Below are 25,537 nucleotides of genomic sequence, written 5' to 3'. Positions count from 1 at the left end.
TCCATTCTGGGTCTTTTTCCTTTCCATATGAACTTTAGAATATATTTGTCAATATCCACAAAATTACTTGCTTGGTAACTGGGTCTTCCCTGAGTCTGTAGATCACATTGGGGGAAAATTTACAGGGAAAAATGCTAGTTCTTGTTTATGAATAGGGAGTATTTACATTTAAAGCTTTGATTTTTTCCCCCCTTTGGGGGTAGTTTTCCTTGGATAGCTCTTGTATATATTTGTTAGATCCATGATCAAGTGTACAAATTGAATTGTATTTTAAATTTCAAGTTCCAATTGTTTATAGCTGATATGTGTGGAAGTGGTTGGCTTTTGAATATTAATTTTATATTCTTTTGCTGTAATTGGTAGTTGTTCCAGATTTTGACAATTGGGGGGGGGGTTCTACATAAATAATCATGTCGCCTAGATCTGAACCCTATTTTATACTTTCCTTTTTCAGTCTGTGTACCTGTTGTTGTTGCTTAAATGTGAACTGTACCCAACAGGCTCATGTATTTGAACACTTGGTCCCCAGCTGGTAGTTTTACTTTGAAAGACTGTGGAACCTTTTGGAGTTGGATTCTTGCTGGAAGAAGTAGGACACTGGGGAGTTGGCCTTGAGGTCTTGTAGTCAGGTCTTACTTCCTGTTCATGCTCTGCCCTCTGGCTGTGGATGCCATGTGATCAACCACCTTATGTTCCTGTCACCATGACTTCCCTCTTCATGGTGAACTGCATCCCTTCTCACTGTAAGCCAAAATAAATTTATCCTCCCTGTGCTGGATAGCTTAGTTGTCAATTTGACACACCTCAACTAAGGTATTTCCTCCATCCTATTGGTCTTTGGCCATGTTTGTGAGGCATTTTCTTAATTGCTGATTGATGTGGGAGGGCCGAGCCCACTGTGGGCAGCGCCACTCCTGAGCAGGTGGTAAAAGGCTGTATAAGAAACCAGGCTGAGCACAGGCCAGAGGAGCAATCCAGTAAGCAGCCTTTCCCTACAGCCTCTGCTTTAGCTCTTGCCTCTAGGTTCCTGCCCTGAGCTTCCCTCAAAGATGGGCTATGCTTTGGAAGTGTAAGATGAAATAAACCCTTTCCTCCCTAAGTTGCTTTGGGTCAGTGTTTTATTATAACAACAGAAAACAAGTTAGGACACTCCCGTAAGTTGCTTCTTGTCAGGTATTTGGTCACAGCAACAATAAAAATAATCAATACACTCATTTCCTTTTCTTCTCTATGGATTAGTCAGAATTTCCTGTATATTGCTGAGTAGGAATGGTGCGAGGAGACACTATGTTGTTTTTGCTTTCAAGGGAAAGACAGTTTCTAACCACTAAGTATGATATTAGTTACAGGATTTCAGATGTTCCTTATCAACTGGCTTTGACTGATTTTGATGATAGGGTTACACTGGCTTTATAGTTAGAAGCATTCCCCTCTGCTTCTTCTGGAGCAAATGTAGAGAATTGGTGTCATCTCTCATTTAGATATTTGGTAGAAGTCTCTACTGAATCCACCCCAGCCTGTGCTTTCTGTCATGGAAGGTTATGACTTGTTTCTGAAATTGGACTTTTCGGGTTATCTATTTCTTCTTGTTGAGTTTTGGCAGATTACACCTCCTGAGGAATTGGTCAATTTGATGTAGATTATTAAAATTTGGAATATTAAGTTACTCACAATATTCCTTTACTAGCCTTTTGTTCTAGCTTGTTTCTCCATTGCTGTGACAAAATACTCTGACCAATACCAACTTGAGGAGGAAAGGGTTTATTTTATCTTACATCTCCTGGGTCACAGTTCATCAGGGAGCCCAAGGTAGGAACTCAGGGCAAGAACCTGGAAGCAGGAGCTGGAGCACAGGCCATGGAGGAACACTGCTTACTTGCTTGCTCTCCTGGCCTCTGCTCAGCCTGCTTTCTTATGCAACACAGGCCCACCTGCCCAGGGGTGGCACCACCCACAGTGGGCTGGGCCCTCCCACATCACTCAACAATCAAGAAGATGCTCCATGGACATGGTCACAAGCCAGTTCAAAGGAGGCAATTCCCTATTGGAACTCCCTCAACCAGGTGTGTCAAGTTGACACTAAAGCTATCCAGCACACCTTTTAATATCCCTGGAGCTCTTCGGTGAACTTTTTATTTCTTATATGCGTGAATTGTGTCTTCTCTCTCTTTCGTAGTCAAAGCAAATCAGCTTTCTTTCCCTTTTCTTTTGCTTTTGAAGAAACTGCTTTTGGTTTCTTTGATTTTTTTTTTTTTTAAAAACTAAATTCCTATTTTCGATGTCTTTGACTCTATTTTTCCCTCTCCTTTGTTTTTCATTCCTGCTGCAATGTCATTTTTCCTTTCCTAGATTCTTAAGACATAAACTTAAATTTACTGACTCTTTTCTTCTAGTTGGTGCAGGAGGAGCCTCTCGTTTCTCTCCCATCACTGCTTTCACTGCACCCCTTCTTGTGCTTCCAGTTTGATTGAGCTACAAGTATTTTAAATTTCTCTTGAGAGTTCTTCCTTGACTTTATGTTACTTAGAAGTATGTTTAATCATCAAATATTTTGGAACCTTCCAGCTATCTTTCATTTGTTGCGTTTATTTTTTTATTCTATTTTATTTTTTTGCAGTGCTTGGGGCTAAACTTAGGGCTGTTATACCTCATCCACTGGACCCCAAAAAGACCACCGAGGACCCAACACACCAAAATGCAAAAGCAAGGGTTTATGGTTTATTTAGGCTTAAGCTCGGGCTCTCAGACCTCACCAATGCAGTGGATCTGTGCTGAAAGCCTGGAGTAAGGGAGAGTGTAGTCTTTTACAAATTTTAGACAAAGGGAGGAGCGGGATTCTGAAGTTACATTTTTGGTTGGTTTAAGGAGCCCGCGCGCGCCAACATAGTTTTGCTGTCACCTGTGGGGTCAGGAGTCTCCTTATAGGGCAGTTTTGTGTCCTGGGTTGCCTAATCTACAGTTTCTTAGAGGGGAGGAGGAGGGAGCAGCAGGGGGGGAGGGTCAGGGCATGTTTAAAGCAGTAAGCTATGAAGGCAATTAGTGGGGGCTCTGAGGAGGGTCTCAGGGTCCTACAGGGCTTTCTGAATATCAGGTAAGTGCACTATCTGGACTACACTCCAGTCATCATTTACTGATTTTAATTCCATTACAGTTTGAAAACATGCTTTATATGAATTTTGTTTTACTTTTTTATATTTTATTTTTATTTATGTGTATTATATATGTCTGGGTGCCCTGGGAAGCCAAAAGAGAATGTCATGTCCCTTGGAACTGGAGTTACAGGTGGCTGTGAACTGAACTGCCCATTGTGGGTGATGGGAATGGAACTTAGGTCCTCTGCAAGAGCAGCAGGTGCTCTTCTCAATTCAGCCATCTCGCCATTCCTGATTTTTATTTTTAAAATAATTTTCAAGTGTGTTTTGTGGCCTAAAATATGATTATCTTGGTATATGATCTGGGTTACCTTGAAAATATATTCCACTGTTAGACAAAGTGTTCTATAAACTTCCATTTACATTGGTAGTGTTTACGTTGATAGGATATAGTTTAACGATAGCCTAATTTTTCACATGCATATCTTTCTGTTTTTGAAGGTGTTATGAAGTTGCCAATTATGTTAGAGGGGTATCTGTTTACACTGCAGTTTTATCAACTTGTTCCATACCTATTTTGAAACTATGTTGTGAGGTACATATGTGTTAAGAATTGTTATATCTTCTTATTTTATAATGCTCTTTTCATCTGGGTAATTTTTCTTCTCTGAAGTTGACTGTATGAGATCACTATAGTAGCATCTTTTGGTTGGCCATCACTTTGTTTTTAATCTGTACAATCCTCAGCACCTGATGACCGATGTGGTGGCGCAGCATGTAATCCAAGGACTTGGGAGGTGGAGGCAGGAGGAAAAGAAGTTCAGGGTTGTCCTTGGCTACATAATAAATTTGAAGCCAACCTGGGCTATATGAAACGCTGTCTCAAAAATAGAAATGCATACATAAATAAATAATAGTAAATTAGGCTCTGTGAACTACATATATCTCTGTTTTGCTTTTCTTAAAACTTTTGTTTTATTTGTCATAACCCTTTAAAACTTTTAGCTTGCAGACTATGCATAAACAAACTGTGGGCCAGAGCCAACCATAGAGTGCTGACCTCTGTCTGAGCTATACTTGTTATCAATAAGAAAAAGTTGCTGTGGGGAGACCTAACAGCTGTTGGGTGCTAACATCACAGAGAAATGTGTTTGGCGGATCTCAGTAGAGTGGATACTGCACAGCAGACAACATCACATGCTTCAGTGATTGGTCCTCCAAAGGAAGAATGAATGTCTTCTGATGAACCAGACATGGATGCTGTTGATTCCAAAACTGTATCAACCCCACTTAAGGTAAGAGGCAAGCCATTCACAAATCCTGAGCCTCTGTTTTCTCCTTTGTGATGGGGATCATAGTAAGTGTCCTGCTCTCCTTTCAGGGTAATGTCAAGGATCAAATGAAATTCTGTATGTAAAATTGCCTTGTCCACAATTCTAACAGCTGGTATAGCACTAGTTACTGTTGATCAGCTCAGGCATAACAAGCTGAAGGAGACCTATTTTGTGTCAACCATGCTCATATGACAACATGTTTGTTCTTATTTGAAAGATTCCAATCTAGTGAGAGAAGAGAAGCAAAAGAAGGGGATGCTTCAGTTTTACCCTTGCAGGACATGTGTAGCTCAAGACCAGAGCCGCAGGAGCTTATAAATGGGAAAGGTTGAAATGGTATCCAGGTAATAAGACTAAGTGTGACATTAAGTACTGAAGTGGCTGTTGTAGCATGTGATCCTCCAACCAAAACAGCCACATCTCTATCATACCATCTGCTTGCAAGTACCAATCACAATTGGGCCTGTGGACTGTTGACTTCCTTCATGGAAGGAGGGGGTGAGGAGGGTCATTGATTCTCATCTGGTTTCCAGTTGTTCCTCCCAGCCATTTGTGCACATTCCTGCCCTACTTGCAAATGACCTTAGGGAAGCCTCAGGGAGGGGCTAGAGTATTTAGGCTGGGGAAGATGAACTGAGGGGCCCTATCAATGTGGCTATGGGGAAGCCATCATCTATGCAGGATGAAGACTTTCTAGGGCGGCTGTTTTCAGGTCACTTAAACACAGCCTCTCATTCATGCTCTGCAAGTAAACTTGATAAATTCATTGGTTCCCCAGGGTGAACTTCAGTGGAAATGTATTTTGGGTTGTCACTGGACCCTTATGAGGAGGCAGAAGATGTTGTTTGCATCTCCCCAGGGAAAGAACTCTCACAACAGTGACACGCCCCCCCAGAAGGGTACCTGGCAACCTGACTTCCCGAGATTTATTTACTCAAGCCCTCCGTCTTGCTGTTGTATGAATTGATACCATTCTTCAATGGAGCACTTACTACCTTCCAGGTCCTTTACACACATAATGTTAGTGAATCTTCACAACCATCCTAGGAACTATTTCTTAATACTCCATAAGGCTCCTCCATCTGTAAGGAACCGGACTTGATAATTAGGGAGGTATCACCTGCCGGAGGCATGCAAAAGTTGAGTACTATAAAAGGATAGCAGTAATGAGCTAGTGCAGTGGACTTCTCGATTCAAACGGGTTTGGAGCATAGTTTTCAAGAGAAACTGTGATGATCTTGGCTAGAGGCCCACCGGTATTGGGCATGCCTCTCAGTTCCCCAGGTCCTCTGGTCATTTATCTTGCTCTTTGTGGTTTTTTGTTCAGAAGGTTAAGCTAGGCAGGCAGAGTACAGGGGAAGAATTTGTAGTTCTCCATTGTGCCCCTCTTTCTGGAAACTTTGGGAGTCATGGATATAGGGACTTTCAGTTCTGCCTTCTCTGTCCTCAAGTTTTTGCTGATAAGACCTTGGGAATTGTCCTAACCTGACCTGGGCTCAGTTTTCACGTCTGTGAATTAAGAATGATGCTGATCTCTTAGCACCTTTTCCTTGTGAAATATACTAGACTGCAGCATCCTCAAAAGGCAGGAAGTGCCTCTTGTGTTGATGGGGCCCTGAGTCTCAGGAATGTGTGGGCAACAGGCATAGGCTCCCAGGTCCACAGAAAAGTGTCCTCTAAATCAGTTTTGTAGGTAACAGGACTGTGCATAAATAAGGATATACACTTATATATACACATTTTATTTTCTCATTGATTGGAACACAGTAGATGCAATTGACCCCCCAAAGTTAGTGTGTGTGTGTGTGTGTGTGTGTGTACCTTCATGAGTTTTTATGCATCACATGAGTGCAGGTGACCACAGAGTCCAGAAGAGAGCATTGGATCCCTTTGAACTGGAGTTACAGGTGGTTTTGAGCCACCCTGTGTGAGTGCTGGGACTGAACCAGGATCCTCTGCAAGAGCATTAACTGATCTTAACTCCTGAGCTCTAACCCCAGCTCAACTCATCTCTATTCTGTGCAATTTTGAGATATATTTGTTGAGTTATATAAAGATGTTTCCCTTGCATTTGATTCCTCTTGATAGTTCTCTGATTATCTCACCCTGTAATAGCCCCATGAGTTTAACTGGTCAATACTATAAAATCTAATCTGTTAAAAGACTCACCTTTCCAGTTTCACTGGTGAATCATCTGGTCATAGGACCACCCCTATGAAGTTGGATTCACCTTATCTATGCTAAAGAGATGGGTGGAATACTTAGTGTGTTAATGAGATAGTGAACTTTTCCTGCCTGGGATCCTGTCTCCTAGCGTAGACCTTCTGAACCATCCACAGTCATGTAGTCTGTGGGTCTTCCTGCTTTTCTGAATTCTTCAGAAAAGCATAATCTTTCCTTTTCTTCTCCATATCCCTTTTCTAAACACGCTTTCTTTAAGGCTTTGGGCTGCCCCTAGCATCTTGTATTTCTTTACTTTTTCTCTAAAGCTTCCTTCTCCCAGCCATGTGGCTGCCAGTCGGCCATGTGTCTGACCTCCATGGAGGCTCTAAACCTTCATGGACTCATGGTTTTCTTTCCTTCTCCCCACCACTCTCCTCCTCAAGGCAGCTAGTGAGATTAGCAGCTTGCCTCACCACCACCCCCTCCCCCCCAGCCCCAGAGGATTTTTCTTTAAAATTCTAATAAAATTGTAAAAGCTTAACTCTTGTACCAAGGACTTTATCTTTTGGATTTTACCTTTAAAAGCTCCCATCTCCTCCCAGTTAAGGAAGCATTCCCTAAATTGGCTCAGAGAGTGTTGTCCCTGATAAATAGATTCCACTGATTCAGAACTTTTTGAGTCTGAGTGCTCCTTCCTGGTGTTCCCAAACTCCGTAACAACTAGGTACAACGGCAACTCTGGTACAAATCCATGGTATCAACACAGGCACCATGTTAAGACCATCTCCACAAGACTGCTCCCACCTCAGATGCCAGCTAAAATTGGGGTGCTCAGGTTACCATTTCTGCCTGATGCACCACAAATTTGAGAGTTCTCAGGACTGCTTCCCCCTCAGGCTTGGTGAGTCCCTACAGCAACTCTCAGAACCCAGAGTCTCTTTAATTACTATTGTTGGTTTATTATAAAGGTATAAGTCACTGGGGATGCAGCTCAATGGTGGAATACTTGCCTAGCATACACAAGGCCCTGGGTTCAATTTCTAGCACTGGATAAAGGCTATATAACTCAGTGGTCAAACAGAAGAGCTGCCTGGGCAGGGTAGGGGAAGAACTGCCACAGCCTTTCTGTATCTGACTAGACTTAAATTGACATCTTGTCCACTCATTTTTATAATTCAATCACCAATCTTTTTTTCCCTCCCCAGAGGATGGAGGGGCTTGAACCTTCTTCTCTAGCCCCATGTTTGGCCTTTCTAGTGACAAATCCCCGTTCAAAGGATCTCTTAGAACCCTGCCCTGGGATCATTTTATTAGAATAAAGTCAGGCAGGGTTGAAGTTGCTTTGATCTAGGAAACCAGATTGCTTTCCTTGTTTGGGTTGTAGATGAACTAAGTGCAAATAGGATTATAGGGTAAGCCCTGTGATTGTCTTGTCATCAATAAAATGAACTTTGGGAGAAGAACTAGGCCGTCCCATTTAGTTATTCTTAGCTTGACTAGGGGTTCTCAACTATTTTATAGATAACAATGGTTGAAAAAGAAACTCTAAGTTGGTCACCCTTCCTTCCTTCCTTCCTTCCTTCCTTCCTTCCTTCCTTCCTTTCTTCCTTCTAGACGTCATGTAGTTCAGGTTGTGTTCAAACTTACTGTATAGCCAAAGATGGCCTTGAACATCTGATTCTTCTGACTGTACCTCCCAAGTGCTGGGAATACAGGCACCTGCCACCATACACAGTTTATGTAGTGCTGAGAACTGAACTAAAGACGTTGTCCATGCTAGGCAAGCACTCTACTTCTGAGCTATATCTCCAGCCAGACATTTCTTTTTTGCTTCCTTCTTTTATTTTTTGAGCTAGGATTTCATGGTGCAACCCAGGCTAGCTGGAACTTGTTATCTATCTGAGGCTGGAAACTCCTTCACCTCAGTCTCACAAGTGCTGGGGTCACAAGTATGTATCACCATGCTTGACTTCCAGAATTGGTGACATCTCCTAGCTGGGTATATGAATGCTGAATAGCCCTGGCTTTTATCCCTTTACCCACAGGGCAACATCCCCATAAGCTAAGGAAATCCAATTCTTTTCATCTTTTTTTGATTTTTCTTCATCAGACTGCTCAAGGTTTTTTTAAAAAATATTTTTTGAGAAGGCCCCCTGTCCTATCTAGCCTCCCCATACCTCCCCCAATGAATCTCATGCATTCTGTCACATATGTTAAGTCTTATCCGGTCAACATTTGTACCCAGATGTCCCTTGGTGCAAGTTCATCCACCGAAGTCTAGTCAGCCTAACTAGTGGTCTTAAAGAATATCTGCTTTCCCTCACCCAGCAGTTGCCAACAGCTCCCAGGCTAGAGCCAGCCTACCACCCATTTCCCTAGCTCCACAATGGGCTCTTGTCTGATTGAGTCAGCATGGGTCTTGTGTACCACCTTTGCCAAAAGTTCACATGAGCAAGCTTCCAGTGGCCTGAAAGCCTCTGTTTCCCCATGTTCATGAACCAACCCTGGCTCTTACAATCTTTCTGCCCCCACTTCTTCAATGATCCTTGTGCCATGGGTGGGCGAGATTTAATATAGGAGTCCTACCCAGAAACACACACTCTGCAGTCTCTCAGTCTCTAAAACGGCCAATTGTGGCCTTCTGTGTGCATCACACTCTGCTATATAAGGAAGCTTCTCTGGTGAGAGTTGAGAGATGCATAGTATTCTCTCTACACCCTATTCCGCTATGTTCCATGAGCCTCAGGTGTAGAGGTTCCACTGTGGATATGTCACCTAGGACTGGGCATCTCCCAGATGTATCTTCTCCATTGTGGAAGTCTGTAATAGCCTTCATCTGTTGCAAAAAGAGGCTTCTTTTGTGAGTGGTGTATGGCCTACTTGTCTGTAACTATAAGGATCCGTATTTAGCATATGGTAAGGAATTTCATTTGTCTAGAAATATGGCAGAGATAGAGTTTTCTCTAAGATCTATGACCTCTCCAGTCATGTATATTTGGCTCTAATTACAGTGACACTCATGAGTTCCCTCCCATTGAGAAGGCTTTGAGTCCAATTAGATAGCTGTTGATTACCCACCACCCCCCAGATAACAGTGCCACTACTGCACCAATAGAGGCAGTTTCCTGTGCCAGTTGTTGGGGATATTAGGCTTTAGGACTGGGTTGGGCCATTGATTAATTTCCTCCCTGGCATCTGGCGTAGCATCCTCTGGAACTACAAGAGTTGGTCTTAAGGGAGGAGGCTTCCAGGTCAGTTTCAGCTCCATTGCTTCAAGTCCTGTGTCCAAAATATGTCCTGTCTTCAGCAGTAGGGCCTTACCTTCAAGTTTTTGGAGATAACCAAAGGGTCCAGCAATAGCTGTGTTATTTTGGGAGTCTCTTGCACTACTGTGACCAACAACTCGAAGGGAGGTTTCTCCTGTCTGGCACTGTGCTCCCTGCCATACAGCCCCCAGGTGTACATGTGCACTAATGTTCAGACACTGTGTGTGCATTTCTCAGGGGGGGTTGGAGGCAACACATTTCCCTCTGGTTTCCTATGCCACCCAAACTCCATTCATCCTCCCCTCTCTCCCCCCATCCAACCTTTATCTTCCCTCCCCAGTCCAAGCGTCCCCATTTCCCCTCCCCTCCCCATAACATCTGCCTCCCACTACCACCCCTCTTCTGAGTTCCCTTCTCCCCCACCGCCATGGCCCCTTGTTAATCCCTCCTTTCTCTCTTCTCAGCCGAACACTCCCACTTTCCCCACCAACCCCGCTGCTAATATCTGTTCCCTACTATCACCCTCTTTCAGACTCTTTTTTTCCCTTTACCTCTGTGCTTCCTTTCCATTTTCCTGGCTCCTATTGTTACATCAGGATATAAATTCACATATAAGGAATTGGTGCTATGATCTGCAAATGAGGGAGAACATACACCCCTTGCTTTTTTGAGTTTGTGTTACTTTACTTAGTACAACAGTTTCTAGTTCCATCCATTTGCCTGCAAATTTCATAATTTTATCTTTTCTTACGACTGAGTAGAATTCCATTGTGTAGATGTACCACATTTTCATTATCCACCTGTCTGTTGAGGGACACTTAGGTTGTTTCCATTTCTTAGCTATTGTGACAAGAGCAGCGACAAACATGAATGTACAGGTATCTCTACAGTAGGATCAGTCCTTTGGGTATATGCTAAGGAGAGGTATAACTGATCATTCAGAACTATGTGCATAAAAACAGCATGGTACTGGCACAAAAACAGATAGGTAGATTATATTAGTCAGGGTTCTCTAAAGAAACAACTGGTAGAATGAATATATATATATATATTCATAGGGGAATTTATAGGGATTTATCAGATTAGCTCACAGGATAGAGTCCGAGTAGTCCAACAATGGCCGCACCACACTGGAGAGGCTGAGAATCCGTAGTCGCTCAGTCCACAAGGCTTGATGTCTCAGTAGTCCCAATCTGGCGCTGAAGGTCTGACAAATTCCAAAATATCAGCTAGTCTTCAGTCTACAGCAGCAAGATGAACTCACCAGCGAGAGAGAAGGCAAGCAGCAAGAAGCCAGGCGTTCTCCTCTGCCTTTTATACAGGCTGCCATCAGAAGGTAACACCCACATTTAGGGTGTGTCTTCCAGCTTCAGATGATCCAATCAAGAAGATCTCTCTCATTTCAGTTAATCCCAGATCCAGTCAAGTTGACACCAGGATTAGCCATCACATAGATCAATATAACACAATAGAAGACCCAACCCTGAGTATATACAGTTTCAGCCACCTGATATTTGACAAAGATGCTAAGAACACACAATGGAGGAAAGACAGCATATTCAACAAATGGTACTGGCAAAACTGGATCTCCACCTGTAGAAGAATGAAATTGTGCCCTTATCTGTCACCCCACATGAAAGTCAACTCCAAATGGATCAAAGACCTCAATACAAAACCTGAAACTCTGAAAGTGCTAAAAGAAAACATAGGCAATATCCTACAAGATATAGATGTAGGAGAGGACTTTCTAAATCGGACCTCTCTCAAGATTTTTATCATCATTTTCAGAATTTCCACTCCTCACATCTCTCAGCTGCCGCTTGTGCAGAACTATGCATGCTACCCGGGGTCAAATGTCCACAGAGGAGACAGCATAGTCATCGTGCAATAGTGCTTGAGATTCAAAGTGCCGTGTCTTGGGTCTCTCTTGTTTGTTAGTTGCCAATGGATTTAATAGTCCTTAGCTTCCACGACCCCTGGGCCATTATCAAGTTCAAGAGCATATGGCTCATTCTTCCCTGAATGACGTGTGGGATTCTGTAAAGAGGCTGAGTTGTGAGTATCATTTCTATTCATTAGTGCTGATTACTATATCCATCCAGCCAGAGGCTGGCACGTATCTGCAGGTGGAGGCGTGGTAACTAAACTGCTGCCCTGCACACCACAGCCCAGTGGCTGCTTTTTCCCCCCTTCCTTCCTTCTCTTCTTTCTTCCTTTCTTTCTTTCTTTCTTTCTTTCTTTCTTTCTTTCTTTCTTTCTGCTGTGATCCCAGGCCTACCCTCCAAATCTGGAAATTTGTCTAGTATTTGCTCAGTCTGATGTGTTTATTTTTGACTTCCAGGGAGATAAGGAGGGCTGGGATAGGATCACAGATGTCTCTGGGGTCTTGTCCATTCGTGTTTCTTTTCTTTTGGCCCCTTTATTTGATTCTACTTTCTACATCATCAGGTTTGAATGGGAAGATACTGATGAACCGCACCCTTCTGATCAAGGGCCTCACTGTTGGTAAGGGTGAGCCTGTGCATTAATTTCCCTCAGAGCTCTTCCACATGCATGTGGGTGGCTGGGGACTGGACGCTCAGTGATCAGCAGATGGGAGTGCATCCTCTTCTCCCTTGCAAAGCTGTGAGCAGTGAGGGAACAAGCTGGAGGCAGGACAAGGGTTGGCTTTCCAGCATAACCCACTGATTCCTGTCAAATCTGATGGCCTCTCCCTGCTGCCCGTGTCCTTGCAAAGGGCCATGGACGCAGAGGGTTTCTGTTCCTATCTCAGGGCTGGTCCTCACTGTGGAGTTGATCTTTTATTTTTTTCCTTCTTATTTTCAGTTTTCATGTGTGTATGTGTGTGGTATGCATGCTTTTGCATGTGTGGGGGTGCGTGTACACGTGTGCACAGACATGAGGAGGCTTGAGGTTGATGCCAGGAATTATCTTGATGGCTCCTCCATACTGTTGGTTGAGGGAGAGTCCCTCAATCAAACTCAGGTTGATGCCAGGAATTATCTTGATGGCTCCTCCATACTGTTGGTTGAGGGAGAGTCCCTCAATCAAACTCAGATCTTGCCAATATGGCTAGCATCTTGTTGTTGTTGTTGTTGTTTTTGTTTTGTTTTACTTTGTTTGAGACAGGGCCCCCCTGTAGTCACAGCTGGAAATTGCTATGTAGACCAGGCTGGCCTCAGTCTCACAGAGATCCACCTGCTTCTGCCCCCTGCATGCTGGAATTAAAGGTGTGAGCACTGCCAAGCCTGGCTCACCATGGCTAGCATAGAGCCACCTTGTTCTATGGATCCCCATCTCTGCCTTCCTGAGGCCGGAATTACAGGAAGAACACCATGCCCACCAGGCATTTATATGTTGCAAGTGCTATGACCACAGAGCCTTCTCCCTAGTCTGTTTTTACTTGCCCTTCTTCCTGATTTTGTGTGTGTATGCACACATGTATGTGGGTGCATGTGTGTGCATACACATAAGTGTGTTTGCAAGGGAGGCCAGAGGATGTTGTTCTAGTACCCTCTATTGCTGTGCTAAAGACATGGACCAACACCAACTTGGGGAGAAAAGAGTTTATTTGGCTCACAGCGCAACTCATCATCAAAGGAAGTCAAGACAGGAACCTGGAGCACAGACCATGAAATAGTCCTGCTCCTCTGGCCTGTACTCAGCCTGCTTTATATACAACACAGGGCCACCAGCCCAGGGGTGGCACTGCCCACAGTGGACTGGGCCCTCCCAGTCGTGATCACTCAACAATCAAGAAAACACTCCACAGATGTGGCCACAAGCCAACCCAATGGAGACAATTTCTCAGCTGAGGGTCCCTCTACCCAGGTGTGACAACTACAGCTACTTAGCACAGGGTTCGTTTCTCAGGTGCTGTCCATCTTGTTCTGGAGACAAGGATACACCTGACTTTGCCTCCCTAATGCTTGCATCATAAGAGCATGCTACCCCCCCCCCGCCCACTTTCTTTTAACATGGGCTCTGGGGATCAACCTCAGACCTTCAGTTTGCTTAGCAAGTGCCATACTGATTGACCATCTCCCCAACTTTGAATTTCAATTTTTTTTGGTCTTTTTGAGACAGGGTCTCCCCGGCCTTGAACTCACAGAGATCTGCCTGCCTCTGCCTCCGGAGTGCTGGGATTAAAGGCGTGTGCCACCACGCTCGGCGAATTTCAATTTTTGAGAAATTTCTGATGTGCTATTTCCAAGGTACAGATCCCACTGTGGACCAGATAGGCACATGAATCAGTTCCTAAAGTATCAAGGCCTTTCCTGAATATAGAAATTCACAAGCTAGTCATGGTATCCAAGTCTTATTTTGGAAATTGTTTTCAGTTTCTTGATCTAATTTATCAAAATTAAAAGTTCTACTTCCCACCATAGTAGAACCAGGTACTGGAACTGTGTGCCTTACATTGTGGGAACACTAACTTAAAAAAATTATTACAGCTATTTGTCTGTGTGTGTATATATACAATCACATGCATGAGTAGGCACATGCCATTGATTGAGTGTGTGGAGGTCAGAGGACAACTGTCAGGAGTCAGTCCTCTCCTTCCACCATGTGTATACTAGGGATCAAACTCAGATGACCAAACTTGGCAAGAGCCCCTACCTACTAGCCATCCCATTAGTTCAGCACTAAATTTTGACGGGATCTGAATTTCAAGTTGGTCTGGTGTGTAATCTGAGGCCCAAACAGAAAATGAGAAGTTCTCAGCTAACTACTCCTTAGTAAAAGAAAAGATATATCTGAATTTATTTAATTAAAAAAAATTTTGAGACTGGGCCTTGCCATGTAGGCTAGGCTGGCCTTGAACTTGTTACCTTGCCTCAGCCTCAAGAGTGCTGGAATTATAGATATGTATCACTATTCCTGGCATGCAGCAGCATTTAAAAAGATCAACAGTACCAAAATGCATCTGAGGGTCATTTAAAACACAGGTGAGTTTAGTTTAATGAAAGCTATTTAAAATATTTAATAGTGGCTTTTAAAGTTTATCTATATTTATAAAGACTGATTTTCCAATTAACATACATTGGTTTAATTCATTGAACCTGTCAGCAGAGGTTAGGGATAATTTATCCTTCTCCTTTCTCTCAATGCATAGGTTTGCACACGCAAGCATTAGTTTAAGAAGTTTATGATTTGGAGAAGATAGATAAGCCCATCTGGGCAGAGAGCCAAGTGCAGGCTCTTTGGAATGTGCCAGGAACCCAGTCTAAAGCAAAGCTTTCCTAGGAGCGATACTACCGTAGAGGTGACCTGAACTCCAGGCTACTTAAGGACATAGGCAGGCAGCTTAGGGCTTGTGAGCTGTTCATGATGATGCAGGACTCTAGAAACAAACTCTTGATTGAGCTTTGTTGTGGACATGCTAGGAGATCTTGAGCTAGACCATCAACTTCAGGTGAGACTCTTCATTGATACCAGTACTCATGAAAAGGCAATCGGAATCCCAGGGCCACTGACCCTCCACAAGCCAAAGTTCTAGCTCGATCGATAAAGTGGTTGCCGTCCAAGGACGACTATCAGAGCTCAACCCTCAGCACCCATGGGGAAAAAAAAGTGCAGTGGTAGCTGCCTCAATCCTAGTGCTGAGGTGGCAGTGACAGGCAGATCACACTGGATTTCACTGGCCAGTCAGTTTAGCCTAATTGGTGAGCTCTTCTGCGAGCTCAAAAATTAAGGTAGAGAATGGTGGAGGAAGACACCTAACATCAACCTCTGGTCTCCACATGTATGTACACACACACACTTGCACACGTGTACATGCAGACAAGAACATGTACACACACACCAAATGAAATAAGAAGATGACGGATGACACTGTTACACTAATATTCAAATTTGAGTGTCAGTCATACGGCACTGGCAGTAACAGGCTCAGTTGGAATCTCGGGGTAAAATTCATTGTCAAGTACCCACCCACAATCTTTTATTTTCACTGTTAGCTAATTTCTTTGCTTTCAAAAGCAGAGTCAGGGAGATCAGCAACTCCAGCAAACTCTGGGTCAGGTTGATATTTGTTTAAATACTGTAGGGCTGCATCTTGATTTTTAAACCGTTTATTAGAGCATCCATCAAAGAATTTTGCAAAAGCATCTAGAGAAGCCAGCAAAGTTGCGTTACTCCTTTTTCTTCTCTCTCTCCTTCTCTCTTTGTAGTTTTCACGATCTGAACTTTGAAGACCTTCGTGGTTGCTTTTCTTTATCATCCGTTTTTCTTTTTCCTTCCTTGAGCCAAATCCCATCAAATATCTACCAAATGTTACCCAGAAATGCTTTGGAGGAAGAGAGGAGTTTATCCAACTGTGTTAAAGTGACTGTTTCAAGTCGGCTCACACCAGCCCTGAATAAACACATATTGATATTACAGAACAAAATAATATATTAGCACATTGCTCATTTGTGCTCCGATAGTCACCCCGATCCTATTTGTCATGTGAGGAGTGACAACACAATTACACCCGAGTGCTAATAGAGTGGAAGGGCGAAACTGCCTGACCTCGGCATCCGGGTCGACTGGAATGTTTGATGTCTCATTGAATTAGTATCACAGTGTGAAAGACAAAGCTCAGGCTAATGGAAATGAGCCTGGACATGCCATACTGCTGATTGGGCTGACATAATTAGAATAATATTCCGCACAGAGCTAATAACAAGCGGGAGAAATAAATAACCAAGAGATAACCTAATTGCTGCATGCTAAAAATGTTCTCGTGAATATGCTAAGGTTAGCATTTTCTGTTTACTTATAGGAAGCTTAGGAAGGAAAGCAGGGAGGACGGCCAAGGAGGACCACCACAATGCACTGCCCTCCAGAGGGCCCAGCCCTGCCATCGTTCCTGGTGGCTCTTTCAGCAGTCACCAAGAAACCTTGCAGTGGGCCCACTCTGTAGCAGGCACAGGGGCAGGGGTCTAGAAATGGCACACCCAAGGGAGCTTGCAGCTTAATAGGAACGATGACCCAGAGGTATATGAATCCAGCACAGAGTGGGAGCAGGAAGCAGCTCTGAAGAGAGTTGAGAAACTTGCACTGAGAGAGATCGTTTTCAATAGGCTGGCAAGTTCAGTGCCCTGGTGATTCAAGTAGGAAGTTCACATGATTTAGTGGGATATTATCCAATTTCTTACTGAGACATCGATGAAGATTTCCATTCACAACAGATTTCAATGCCCTACAAAGGAATATTAATATTGGGACTGGTTTCAAATCTTACCCCACACTCAGAGAGTGATGATAAAGATTCCTTCCATTTGTGGGTACAAAGGAATATTAATATTGGGACTGGTTTCAAATCTTACCCCACACTCAGATTCCTTCCATTTGTGGGTTGTGTGTGTGTGTGTGTGTGTGTGTTTTGTTGTTGTTTTGTGTTGTGTGCAGTAGGTTCATTTATGTTGTTCAACTCAAGTTATTTATTCTAGCTTCATTAATTGTGACACAATAGCCTGACAACAAGTAACTTAGGGGAGAAAGTGTGTTTTAGCTCACCAGGTCACAGCCCATCCCTATGAGGAAGGAAGTCATGGCAGTGGGAGCTTGAGTCAGCTGGTTGCATCACATCCGCAGTCAACAGCACAGAGAAATGCATCCGTACTGCTCAGCTCTGTTCTTCCCCACTCTTACACAGTTCAGGGGCCAGTCTGTGAGATGGTGCTGTCATACAGGGTGGGTCTTCCTACCTCAGTTAATCATATTAAGAAAAGTCTCTCACAGGCATGCCCATAGGACAACCTGATCTAGACAATCCCTTGTGAGACTCTCTTCCCAGTTGACTCTAGGTTGTGTCAAGTTGACCATTAGAACTAACCTTCTTCAAGTTCAAAGGCAGTGAGATACACACTCTGCTGACCTCAAAGCTGAGTGCTTCACTGAAACATCTAAAGTAAGTGGGGAGATGGAAGAGGGGGGGTCAACTCCTTGCAGAGACAGAGCTCACACTTCTTTTGGCTCCTTGCTGTAATGTCCAGCACTGAGGGTTCTGTTGATAACAATTGGTGCTGAGTGACAATTTGATGAAAGGATATTTAGATGCCATATTTTGGTGGTCTCGTTTAAATCTTGCAGTTCAGAAGTAAGAATTATTGTGTGTGCATAGGTATGTTTCATGGGTGCACATGCATGTGTGTGTATATATGCGTGGTGGTCAGAGGTCAACATTGGATGTCTTCCTCAATCATTATCCACCTAATTTTTAAAAAATTTATGTGTATGTTTGTTTTGCCAGCATTTATATAAGTACACCTGTATATGCAATGCCCAAAGAGGTGGCCAGAAGGTATCAGATCCCCTGGAACTGGAGATATGGATGGTTGTTAGCCTCTATGCGAGTGCTGGGAATCAAACTCAGGTCCTCTGCAAAAGCAGCCAGTGGCCCTAACCCTCCACCTTTTTTTTGAGACAGGATTGCTCACTGACTATAGAACTCATCAATTCAGCTAAGCTGGCTGGCCAACAACCTGCAGGAATTCACCTGACCCTGCACTTGGCTTTTATGTGGCTGCTTGGAAGCCAAACTCAAGTTCTCACAGAGCTGCCACTTCATGGACTAAGCCATCTCCCCAGACCAGAAACAAGAACTATTTCACACACAAGGAATCAAGGTTTAGAGAGGCTAAGGTCGCACAGCTGAGAATTAGCAGGGCCGCATCTAATCTGAGGTACAAGTGTGGATGCTTCTGAAGAGTTCAGATATAAAAAGAAGGGCAGAAAACCAGGTAGTGGATGGAAGTGGAGAGAAAGCTGGGAGACTCCGAAGCAATGTCTGAGCAGCGGGGAGCGAGGGCAGAAATGAACACAGAGCCTCATGGACAGCGAGAAGCAGGGTCTGCTAACTCACCATCCTTAATGACCAAGGAAGCTGGGATTCAGAAACATAAATGATGGTCCCCCTAGGGAGCGGAAAATCAGAACTAAGCATCATAATTGCTCTTCCTGCCTTCCTCAGCATTATTTGTTCATATTTGGTTCTATTTTATAACTTTTATATAAAACGAGCAGGTAGTACAGGGTAGTGAACAGAATACTGGACAAGGAATTAAGAGTGCCCTGGACTGAACTTTGGCACTGATTGGCTGTGTGACCTTGAATCAGTAGTTTCTTCTCCTTCCTGGGCTACCCTCTTGGGGCATTAAAATCCTAGGGACCAGGGGCTAGGAGATAGTTCCTTAGAAAAGTACATGCCATGCATGCATGTGGACCTGATTTCAGATCCCCAGAGGCTAGGCAAAAAAGAAGAAAAAAAGAGTCATGGTGGAATGCACTTGTAATCACAGCGCTAGGGAAGCAGAGATAGGCAGAACCCTGTGGTTTGATGACCAGCCTACTTCACCAAACTGGTTTCAGGTCAGTGAGAGACTCTGCCTCAAAACACAGGATTGACATGTCCTGAGATTGACACCTGAGGTTGACCTCTGGCCAATACACACACACACACACACACACACACACACACACACACACACACACACACAGAGAGAGAGAGGAGAGAGAGAGAGAGAGAGAGAGAGAGAGAGAGAGAGAGAGAGATTTTTACCACCCCTTTTATTCTTCTACACTGGCCTTACTGATTGACATTTTTGGCCTTTGGAACAGAGTATGTTGCTAAGAGGCCCAAGGACATTTTGACTTTTGGCCAAGAAACTGGCTGCTTTTCTTTGGGGTCTTTTTACCCTCTAACTGCCCATCCAATTCCTACCTCCTATACATATCACACCATCCTCTGAAGAGGACACTGACCGCTCTGGCTTCTTCCATGCTGAACAGGGAGAAGGGGTAACTTTTTAGTTTAGTTTATTACCATGATTCCACTAGTGCCATGCTGCATCAATATTTTGAACAAGAGTTTTTCTTTGCATTTGGTTTGCTGATCATTTAAATAGGTGTGTTAGAAAGGATGGAAGAAAGCAAAGGGGAGAAATACAAAAGCTAATTGCTAATTAGAATAGACTGCATTCATATTGGAGAAAAGAGGAACAGATCTACCAAATATGTGCCATCTTTCATCAAGATTATTATGCACTTGACCTTGTGGGCAGGGTCATTGCTCTAGTGGCCTGGGACATAGAAGGACACTTCTCCAATTGCAGATAAACCTCTGATTGGATGGAAGAATTTCTCCCAAAGTTAACATTTGAGTTTTCAAAGCTCAAGACATGCCTGCACATTTTGAAATAAAACAAATACCAAAATAGCTCTCTAATTACTTCTGGCTAAATTGTCAGATCAAGTAAAACAACACATTTGTGATTCTTTGTGCAACATGAGCTTAAAAACTTTACTATGGGGGCTAGAAATAGACCAGGGAAGGAATATGTTGACCTTTGAGTCATGGAGGTATTAAAAATGGTTATCCAGTCCTGCATGGTTCATGCCTTTAATCCAGCACTTGAGAGGCAGAAGCAGGTGGCTTTCTGTGAGATGGAGACCAACCTGGTCTACATAGCAAGTTCTGGGTCAGCTGGGGCTACAGGGAGACCCTGTTTCAAAAAAATAAAAAATAAAAAAAAGATGCTAATCTAGTAGCAGATGAGAGAGACAGAGAGAGACAGAGACAGAGAGGCAGACAGGATTCTCATGTCCTGATTTAGCACATCTCCATGTAGGACTCCAAGCAGCCACACTGAATCAGAGAGTCTGTGTGGCAGACATGGAGGCTGGTTGTGTTGGATCACAATAAACATCAAACGTGAAAAGTTCCTTAAAGGCCTGTGGTGGTTTGAATGAATGTCTCTCACAGGCTTTAAGTATTTGGAGACTTGGTTCCCTTGTTTGGGAGGGTAATGGGACCTTTAGGAACTGTGGCCATGCTGGAGGAAGCACATCAGTGGGGGCAAACTTTCCAGTTTTGCTCTGCTTCCTGTACTTGTTTGAAGATGTGAGTGCTCAGCTCTCTCCTCTGGCCACCTCTGGCCCCATGTCTCCCCGCCATGATGGACTCTTACCTCTCTGGAATTGTAAGCAAAATAAACTCTTCCTTCTATAAGTTGCCTTGGTCATGGTGTTTTATCACAGCATCTAAAGAATAAATAAAGGTCTATACCACGTTGCAGGAAAAGTGATTAGGGGACTGTTGCTTCACTTTTCCCAGGGAACCAATTTCTATTTGGCTAACATAGAGAGGGCAGCAGCAGACCAAAGAAAGGATTACATCTGAGTCCAGCTTGGTAAACTAGTGAGTTTGCTGGAGTTATTTACAGGAAGTGTGCTACTAGGAAACCTCTGTCCCCTGCACACCTTGCAGATAGTGACACCATCAAAGAGTCTTCTCTGCCCCAGCAGTTGCCTACCATTTCTATAACTCTGGGGAAGGGCCTTAGGAATCTGTGAACCTTCTCACTCCCTCCACATAGGAATGCTAGTGGACCTGGCCTCATGTAGGGTGATTCAAAGCAGCAGTCACTGATCATGTCCAACCCAGAGGTAACAGAGACACAACAGAGACATGACCGTGAAGACCCCCGTGTTGATCTGAGGTACCCTGGCTACTAACTCCAAAGCCCTTCCATACTTAATTTTAAAAATTTCCTTCCAGGTTTACAATATCAGCAGCATGAATTTCAGTTTTACAACTTACTGGTTACAATTTGGCACAAGTTATTAACTTATAAAATTTTTCTTACTGGTTTAAATATATGGAACAACTAAACAAACAAAAATCAACCAACCAAATTTTTACAAAACAAAAACAAGGAAACAACCAGCCAAAACCCCCGGCCCATTCCATGGTAAAATAATGGTAAAGGGAGTTTATTTGCATATAAGCAAATATATAAACGGGCTGGAGAGGTGGCTCAGTCAATAAAATGCTGACTATGCAAACAGGAAGATCTGAGTTGGGATCCCAACCCACATAAAAGCCAAGTGCAGCATCATACTTCTATATTCTCAGCACTGGGGAGATGGAGACAGACAGATCCCTGGAGCTCATTGGCCAGTCAGCATAGCCAATCATTGAGCTCCAGATTCAGTGAGAGAAACTGTCAAAAAATAAGATGGTGAGAAATTGAAGAAGACAATGGATGTTGACCTCTGACACACACACACACACACATACACACACACACACACACACACTTACATGCACATATGAACACACCCCTACACAAAAATTAAATGAATGGATAAGTAGTATTTAACTAATGGTAAGTGGCAGGGGGCAAGGAGTCAAGGTTGGGGTGATGTTTCTTATAATAAATGCCATGGAGACCATGGAGCTGCACTGTTTCTTCAGATCAAGGACATTTTCTCCTTCCTAATAACTTTAAATAATTGCTACAGAACAGGCGGATTAAAGTAAGATAAATTTGTATTTAGCATATGTGAAAATATTATGAATAGTTGTGCACCCAATTCACTTTGATGCCCTTTGACAATGTGATAATTTTTGCAAAGATGGTGCTTAAAATGCCGTTTCATACAAAGTTCAGATTTTTCCCCTTGTTGAAAAAATACAGGGCATCATTAATTTGCAGGCCTGTATGCTAATTTTGCTGAGAGCCCCATTTACTTCTCTTTCCTTCCACTTTGTTTAAAGTTGGTTGTTGACAACTCTCAGGCGTGTCAAACTCTCATCGCTAATAATTGCTTAAGGACCCCTAACTTCTACAAATGTTGGTTCCAGCTCCAAACCCCATGCTAACCCTGGAAGAAAAAAAATGGGGGGGGCTGTGAAAGAATAAAAGGAACTTCTTCTGATGAATTTTTGATTTTCCTTCTTAACAAAGAAGTGTCTGAGATTCAAAGCAATAGCTTAAAGTGATATTATAAAATAGAATGCGGAGTGCACTATCTGAATGACTCTTTGCTTTTAATGTGGGGTTGAAAAATTGTCAGTGCCTTTTTTGATTAGGTGGGTTTTTTTTTTTTTGTTCTTGATCTAAGAGTTGAGGAGAAAAACATGCTACTCGCATTTGAATACAGCAGGAGCAGAGACGGCGTGTGCGGAGATGAAGCCGCAGCAGCAGCCCCAAGGCAGCACCTGTGTCTTCAGGTCAGTGCCACCCCTCCTCAGATCGCTGTGGCACCCCTCGTCCTGCAGAGACTTTATTAGGCCTAATTAGGTGGGCTGTCACTTTTATTGGTGATGGGAAAGGAAGATAAGTAGATCGCCTGTGTCATCTATCTCTATCCGGACGTGTCTAAAAAGTCTAAAGTGATTGCTGTAGGCCACAAATATATCACCACAAGAAGCAAAGGGAACTGAAAAGAAAAAGAAAAAAACCCAAAACACCCAGAACTGTAATAAAAAAACCTCTAGAAATGCCTTAGCTTCGGCACTGCTGTGTATAATTTCAAACCCACAGAGAAGAGAGCGGGAAGCAGCCTAGTGGTCCTTTTGTTCCGAGGGAGAAGGCTGTCTGATAGAGTTGTGGTGGCTGAGTGAAGTTTGGTAAGGGGAAGATGCTTCCTACCCAGGAGGCAAGCCATGGGGTCTTGAGAAAAAGTTCATCCAAGTTGTAACACGAACTCCACATAGGGTGTGGCTGAGCAGTACAGAGGGGCTGGGAGATGGAGTCATGGGTAAAGTGCCTGCTGTCTGCTCATGAGGGTCTGAGTTTGGATCCTCAGAACCCATGTAAGAGCTGGATATGGCAGTGTCTGTAGCCCTGGTGCTTGGAGAGGGCAAAGACTTTTTGCTCATGGAAGCTCACCTGTCAGCTCATCTCAAAACCATGAGCTTACCGTTCAGTGTGAGGTCCTCTCCTAAAAAATAAGGTGGAGAGTGATAAAGGAAAATGCCTAATGTCCTGCTGTTGACCTCTGGCCTCCATACATGGAGTCCTGAGTATGTGTACCCATGCACACAGGCACATACACACATGCATGCGTGCGCACACACACACATACTCTCACACATACATTCTCACATACACTCACACATATATACACACATACATGTACACACACTCCTACACATACGCACACATATACATACTCATACACATACAAGCACCCATATACTCACACATACAAACACCCATGTACTCACACATAAACATACATTTATACATACTCTCACACATAAACACACATATACACACACATTGACATACACACACTCACAGAGACAGACACACACATAAACACATACATACACAATACACACACATACACATATACACACACATACAAATATACAAATGTACACTGACACATGCATGCACTAACAGTCACACACATATACACACACTCCTGCATACATACACACATACACATACACACACACACACCCCAAAAAAACAAAGAGGAGAAAAGGAAAAAAGTACATTTAAGTAAAGAGAAACCCAGAGGCATGGTTTTCTTTCTTGTTTGCTTTTGGGGTGGTGCTTGAAATAGAGGCAAGATTAGGTATTTCTGAAATTTTTATTAATTATTTTCTGGATAAGAACAACTATCTCTCCTCCTGTTAGAGTGCCAGCTGTGGAAATGGTGCCAGTGGAAACAGTTCACAGCATGCTGCGACTGTTCTCATCACTAGTGGTAACCAACTGCCAGACAACAGCCATTGGAGTTGGATGTGACTCTGTGGTACAGCACTTGCCTGGCATGCATGAGGCCCAGGGTTTGATGCCTAACACTGCACAAGAAAAAGCAAAACAGGGTGAAGAGATGGCTCAGCAGTTAAGAACACTGGGTGCTCTTTCAGAGGACCTGGGTTTGGTTCAGTTCCCAGCACCCACAAGGGAGTTGACAACCATCTGTAACTCTAGTTCCAAGGAATCCACCACCCTCTTCTGGGCTGCCATGGGCACTGCATGTACGTGATGCACTTACATGCAGGTAAACATTCATATATATGTGTGTGTGTGTGTGTGTGTGTGTGTGCGTGCGTGTGTGTGTATAAAGATATATATATAATCTTTAGAAACAGAAATATTTAATAAGGAAAAACCCAAGCAAAACAAAATAGCAAACAGCAAAAGGCCGATTCTCTACTGTGCTGCACTTGAGCAAATGACATTAGCTTGATGTTCTAGAATCCCTCTATGTGACTATGAGCTCTTGACATCTTGACACACTGTATGATGTTTAAATAGAATCCCTTGGCTAATCACATCACCTCAGTAAGTTATAAATTATATAGAGTCTTATTTCTTATTTTTCTTGTGTGCATACTATGCTCAGAGCCCTGCTAAATATATACTAGGGGCGGTAGAGGCTCTGATCTCAGGAGACCACCAGAGAGTGCTGATTTCTGGCCTTCCTCTGGCCTCTCTCAGGCAGAGAGTCTGAGAATGCAGGGGATTGTCTGAGAGCCCCCAGATCCTGCCTCCATATGATGAAGGAAGCCTGAGCATACCTGACTGGACCCTGAATTGGGCTTCTGTGGGTACTCCTGAATAGCTGATCTGAAGCCATCAGTTCCCTCCAAATTAAACCTGAGAGAGCCTGAATCCTGTACCAGCCAGCTTTACATAACCAATAAAAAAGGATTTAGGCACCCCAATAATACAAACAGAAGCATATTTCAACTTAATTCTCATATCAAAATCATAAGCAACAAAAGAAATTCGCATGCCAAAATCACAACAAAAGGATAATAAAATGGAAAGTCAAAACGCTGTGTCCCACCAAAATCCACCAATCCTGTAGAAGAGTTCTAAAATGAGAACCCCTTGAGATAACCCAGGACACAATTTAAAAGAACAATCATAAACATGATCAAGGA

General features: G+C 43.4%; 1 pseudogene; it reads left to right on the top strand.

Annotated features, from left to right (window-relative positions):
* Positions 1-22,814: 22,814 nt before the first annotated feature.
* The window catches only part of LOC103737169, a 104,549-nt pseudogene continuing 101,826 nt past the window's right edge, over positions 22,815-25,537 (top strand).

The sequence above is a fragment of the Nannospalax galili genome, unplaced genomic scaffold (genome assembly GCF_000622305.1).
Source record: "Nannospalax galili isolate Female #2095 unplaced genomic scaffold, S.galili_v1.0 scaffold117, whole genome shotgun sequence".
NCBI lineage: Eukaryota > Metazoa > Chordata > Mammalia > Rodentia > Spalacidae > Nannospalax > Nannospalax galili.
Note: the sequence above shows the minus strand (reverse complement) of the source record. Positions and strands in the feature narration are given on the sequence as shown.